General features: G+C 40.6%; 1 long non-coding RNA gene across 2 annotated transcripts in view; it reads left to right on the forward strand.

Moving 5' to 3' along the window:
* Positions 1-6426, forward strand: part of LOC110257459 (uncharacterized) — a 49777-nt gene that overhangs the window by 33106 nt on the left and 10245 nt on the right. The window lies entirely within an intron of this gene.

Here is a 6426-nt window from a genome sequence, read left to right on the forward strand (position 1 = left end):
ACAAATAAAAAACATGACAGTAAGATGTAAAAAATGGGAGTTCCCATTGTGGCTCAGCAGCAGTAACAAACCCAACTATAACCATGAGGATGCTGATTCAATCCCTAGCCCTGCTCAGTGGGTTAAGGGTCTGGCATTGCCATGAACTGTGGTGTAGGTCACAGACATGGCTTGGATCCAGCGTTGCTGTGGCTGTGGTGTAGGCTGAGAGCTGTAGCTCCAATTTGACCCCTAGCCTAGGAACTTCTCTGTGCTGTGGGTGCAGCCCTAAAAAGACAAAAAATAGCAAATGAAAAATAAATGAAATGTAAAGAATGGTCATCTCTGGGTAGTAGGACTACACCTGACTTTGTTTTCCTCTTGTGTGTGTGTATGTCAGATGCATATTTTCCAAATTTTCCTCTATTACAAACTAATGTTTAAAACGATTTTATGAAAACAGTTCTTAAAATTATAGTGTTCAAAAATATGTCTTTTGGAGTTCCCATTGTGGCTCAATGGTTAACGAATCTGACTAGGAACCATGAGGTTGCAGGTTCAATCCCTGGACTTGCTCAGTGGGTTAAGGATCTGGCGTTGCCGTGAGCTGTGTTGTAGGTTGCAGACGGATCCCAAGCTGCTGTGGCTATGGTGTAGGCAGGCAGCTACAGCTCCGATTAGACCCCTAGCCTGGGAATATGCCATGGGAGAGGCCCTAGAAAAGGCAAAAAGACAAAAAAAAAAAAAAAAAAAAAAGTATATATATATATATGTCTTTTTAGCTAGATAATCAGCTCCCTGAAGTCCAGGATTGTCAATGAATCTTTTTTTTTTTTTTTTTTTAACTCTTGAATACCATTGACTATTGTGTCTGACAAACAGGAAGAATTCAATCAATATTTTCCAAAACGAAGTCACAATGCTTCAAATGAAAGCTGCAGGGTTAATAATATATTTATTATAAATATTTCTTCATAATGAATTCTTAATAGGAGATCATCAATTTGCTTCACAAGTCACAATTTATTACAAATAATGGTAATGCACCATTAAATTGATTGAGCATTAATTAATTATCTCTCCAACAAAGGGCTTGATCTATATGCACACATTACATTCTCTTTTATGAGTATTATTATATTCTTAATTTAAAAAGCATAAAAATTATACTTACAATCCCAAAATACAGGCTAACATTGGGTTTAGATGCATCTAAACTCAAATTTTGTATGTGAATGGCAAACATTTCCAAGGATTATGGAATACTATAGTTACTAAGTGGAAATACTTAACTACATAAAAAAAATTATAAAGATATCTGATGTTCAAACTTGCCTTTTCCTTCCGATTAAGAGATAGATTTGTTTATACAGCTGAAGCAGGGCCCTGTAAGACATGTTTAGTCTCCTTGACTATTCCCCAAAGATGATCAGAAATGAATAACCTAACTAACTGGATGTTTTGACAGGGCCTGCATTGATTATGAGAGTGATTTTTGTACATGATACTCTTAAATCATAACCTGTATAATTTATGTGACTGTAAACAATATTGTTTGATTTTAAAGTTATCCAAAAAGCTGTTCAGCAGTATAAGAATACAGAATATAATGGGTCTTATAAAGATGCTTAAAATTTCTCTTCTATCCTGTGAATGTCTAAATAGTTTTGATGATACAAAATGAGTTTAAGAATCCATATGATAATAAAAAATACTACTTCTAAAAATTTAAATATCCTATGGAAAATACTCCACTCTATTTTTGATTTAAATGGCTAACACATCCAAATTCTCTAATATAAGTATACATGGAAGAATTAATTATAAGACCAAATGAATATTTTGACTTAAAATGTCTTTCGATTAGTATTTGTCCTTCAGTTTTTTTCCATGCTGCCAAAATCCTAATTTCCTTTGATTAATATTATAGTAATCCTGGAGTTCCTGTCGTAGCTCAGTGGTTAACAAATCCGACTAGGAACCATGAGGTGGTGGGTTCGATCCCTGGCCTTGCTCAGTGGGTTAAGGATTTGGCGTTGCCGTGAGCTGTGGTGTAGGTCGCAGACATGGCTTGGATCCCATATTGCTGTGGCTCTGGTGTAGGCTGGTGGCTACAGCTCCTGTTAGACCCCTGGCCTGGGAATCTCCATATATGGCGGGAGCAGCCCTAGAAAAGACAAAAAAATATATATATTATACTAATCCTATGGTTCAATATACTTTACGAGTAATAAATAATAATGATGATGATAATGAACTTGATTTATGTCCTGTGAGTCCCACAAAAGTATTGAGCAGTGCTTATTGATTTTATACTCTTCTGCATTATGCTCGTTTTCCTTTTTTGTAGTTCTCAGGGTTTGCTGTTCCGTCCCCCCAGAAACATAATGCAATATTCAGACTTCAGTCTTACTTTAAGTCACCAAACAATGCCTAATCCTTAGCCTAGTTGCTATTTTTTTTTTTTTTGCTTTTTTTTTTTTTGGTGGGGGGGCTGTACCTGTGGCATATGGAGGTCCCCAGGGTAGGGGTCTAATCAGAGCTATAGCAATGCCAGATCCGAGCCACTTCTGGGACCTACACCACAGCTCACAGCAATGCCAGATCCTTAACCCACTGAGCAAGGTCAGGGATCGAATCCACAACCTCATGGTTCCTAGTCGGATTCATTTCTGCTGCTCCACGACAGGAACTCCTTAAACTAGTTGCTATTTTTTGGTTGTTGTTTATTTCTGTCAAAATGAGCTCCTCTGAAATTACTTTTTCTTTTCCCTTTGGCTGTGGCATGCAGTGGCTTGATGTGGGATCTTAGTGTCCAGACCAGGGATTGAACCAGGGCCACAGTAGTGAAAGCGCCAAAGTGCCTAGTTCAAACCACTAGACCACCAGGAAATGCCTTGAATTACTTCCATTAAAAATTTTCATCTTGGCGTTCCCCCTGTGGTGCAATTCGATAAGTGGAGTCTTTGCAACACCAAGACAAAAGTTCGATTCCTGGCCCCACACAGTGGGTTAAAAGATTTATTGCAGCTGTGGCTCAGATCTGATCCCTGGCCTGGGCACTCCACATGCCATGAGCTGATCGAAAAAGAAAAAAACAAAAATTTAAAAAAGAAAAAAAAGGAATTTTCATCTCATATTTTACTATCCAAGTTTGAATGATGATTTTTTTTCTTTTTATGGCTGCACCTGCAGCATATGGAAATTCCTAGGCTAGCGGTCAATTTGGAGCTGCAGCTGCAAGGCCTGTGTTGCCAGGCCAGAGCCACATCTTCAACCTACACTGCAGCTTGCAGCAACACTGGATCATTATCCCACTGAGTGAGGCCAGGAATCAAACATGCATCCTCACAGATAATATGTTGGGTTCTTAACCCCCTGAGCCACAAAGGGAACTCCCTGAATGAAGATTTGCTTGCACTATTAAGAAAGTTTGTTTGGTTTTTTTCTTTTCTTTTTTCCTTTTTTTTTTTTTAAATTTCCAGGGTTTTCTACTAAGGATTGTATACAGCTTCAGGAAACATGAATTTATAAAAAATATTTTAACACATTCGTGACATGCTCAAAATCAGTGGACCAATGCTTCACCAAGGAATATAACTGAATTTCATGGCAAAGCTAAAAATGAAAGAGCTAAAACCAGTTATCATGACAAGTGGAGACCCTTAACTTCTTCTTCTTTTTTTTTTTTTTTTTTTTTTTTTTTTGTCTTTTTACCTTTCCTAGGGCCGCTCCCGCGGCATATGGAGATTCCCAGGCTAGGGGTCTAATCAGAGCTGTAGCCACCATCCTAGGCCAGAGGGATCCAAGCCGCGTCTGCAACCTACACCACAGCTCACGGCAACGCCTGATCCTTAACCCACTGAGCAAGGCCAGGGATCAAACCTACAGCCTCATGATTCCTAGTCAGATTTGTTTCCGCTGCACCACGACAGGAACTCCTGGAGACCTTTAACTTCTAAAGTCAATTGGGAGTTTCTGTTGTGGTGCAGCAGAAACGAATCTAACTAGTATCCATGAGGATTACAGTTTGATCCCTGGCCTCAGTCAGTGGGTCCGGTATCCGGCGTTGTCATGAACTGTGGTGTAGGCCACAAACATGGCTCGGATCCCACATTGCTGTGGCTGTGGTATAGGCTGGCAGCTGCAGCTCTGGTTCGACCCTAGCCTGGGAACTTCCATATGCCATGGGTGTGGCCTAATAAAGCAAAAAAATAAAGTCAATTGGACAGGTTCACTGTGGCAATCATTCTGGAGCAACTTGGAAATGCAATAGATGGAGTTCCCTTATGGATTAGCAGGTTAAGGATCTGGCATTGTCAGTACAGTGGCTCAGGTTGCTACTGTGGTATGGGTAGTAGAGGGCCAAGGAGACCTAGGACAATTGCCATGCTTATATGTGACACCTGTTCTTAAGTTAATGCAAAAACCCCATTGTAAACCGTGTGATTGACACTATCTTTCTGCTTACTGTGATGGTGAAAATGCAAAGGCATGTCATGGGGAATGCTTTTTTCCACATGTGTGATCAAGTTTCCAGTACATAATTATAAATAAGCTTTACTCTTGCCTTTATCAGATGTCAGTTTCTGCATAGCAAATTACAGCCAAAATTTGACTTAAAACAGTTTATTATCTTGCAGATTTTGTGGGTCGGAAATCAATTCATATAGCAGAAATTATCACAACATTGTAAATCAATCAACTATAGTTCAATAAAACTTTTAAAAATGAAAAAAGGAGTTTACATCGTGGCTCAAAGGAAACGAATCTGACTAGCATCTATGAGGACACAGGTTCAACCCCTGGCCTTGATCAGTGGGTTAAGGATCTGGCGTTGCTGTGAGCTGTGGTGTAGGTCACAGATGTAGCTCGGATCCCACGTTGCTGTGGTTGTGGCGTAAGCTGGAAGCTACAGCTTCCATTCCACATCCCCCCTCCACTTCGGAACCTCCCTATGCTGTGGGTGTGGCCCTAAAAAGACAAACAATAACAACATGACAATCCTGGAGTGGCTTTTCTAGACCCTCCATTTCAGGGCATCTTATGAGGCTGCAGTGATATAGGCTACATTCATTTCAAGGCCTATTAGGGATAAACTGCTTCCAAATTCAGTCTTGTGGTTGTTGGTAGGATTTAGTTCCTTACGGGCTGTTGGCTGGAGCCTCCCTAAGTCCCTGGCCATGCGGGCCTCTCCTTAGGGCAGCTTCCAGTCTGGCAGCTGGGGGCCATCACAGTGAGTGAGAGATCAAGAGAGAAGCCTATCTTTTGACCACCCAATATTGGCAGTGACCATCCATCGCTCTGCTGTATTCCACTCATTAAAAGCTAGTCATTGGTCCCACCTACACCTGAAGGGTGTACCCCAGGAGTCAGGGTCAGTGGGAGCTGTCTTAGAGGCTGCCCATCACATGAAAACTCTATTCACATCCTTCCTAGATCCCTGAAAGTCTCCTTGTGTTACAACATCAGCTCAAAGTATCAAGTCATTACTGAAGTCAGGTCAGGGTGGGTGAGGCTCCCCGGGTGTGGTTCTTTAGGTACGGTTTCTGGAGCTCAATTCCTCTCCATCTGTAGACCCACGAAGAGAAGCTATGTCCCAACATGCAGTGATGGATCAGGCATAGGATAATTGCCCTAAGACAGTGTGTTCACAGAGCGAGAACTGGGAAACTCAAAGGAGTCATTATACAGTCCAGCCTACACTCAAATGAAGGGAGTTGCACAAGGGCCTAAAAACCAGGAGGCAGGGGGTCACTGGGGGCCATCTCAGTGGCCGCCTACCATTCTGCCTATTTGACTCTAGTAATAAAAGAAGTAAAATTTTAGAGGAAACTTTTTTTTTTTTTTGCTTTTTTAGGGCTGAATCCAAGGCATATGGAAATTCCCAGGCTAGGGCTTGAATCGGAGCTATAGCCGCCAGTCTACACCACAGCCACAGCAACTGGGGATCCAAACTGCATCTGCAACTTACACCACAGCTCAAGACAATGTTGGATCCTTAACCGACTGAAAGAGGCCAGGGATTGAACCCACATCCTCATTGATATTAGTTGGATTTGTTTCTGTTGTGCCACAATGGGAACTCCTAGAGAAATATTTTATAAAGCTTGAAGTATACCTGATTTTTTTCCCAAAATTCCTGTAATTTTTTCTTTGGCTCCAGGTAAAAATTATTTTGGATTACAAGAATATTGGAGGAAATTGCTTAAACATTCTACCTCCCTCTATCATGGCTATAGATCTGATCATTGACTCTTAGGTTGCTTAATTTCCTCCAAACTTTTCAAAAAGTTTTCCTGAAGTTTAATATAGCATATTACAACTCTGAACTGATTCCTCTAGCTGCATTCTGTATTTCTTCAATTTACAAGACATCTTGCATTTGCATACAATTAGAATCACATTACTTGATAGAACGTATCTTTACTTTGATGCAGAAAGCTG

The sequence above is a fragment of the Sus scrofa genome, chromosome 17 (genome assembly GCF_054392235.1).
Source record: "Sus scrofa isolate SSC_HxYL_T2T_F1_AM1 chromosome 17, Sscrofa_HxYL_maternal_Yorkshire_Landrace_v2.0, whole genome shotgun sequence".
Classification (NCBI taxonomy): Eukaryota; Metazoa; Chordata; class Mammalia; order Artiodactyla; family Suidae; genus Sus; species Sus scrofa.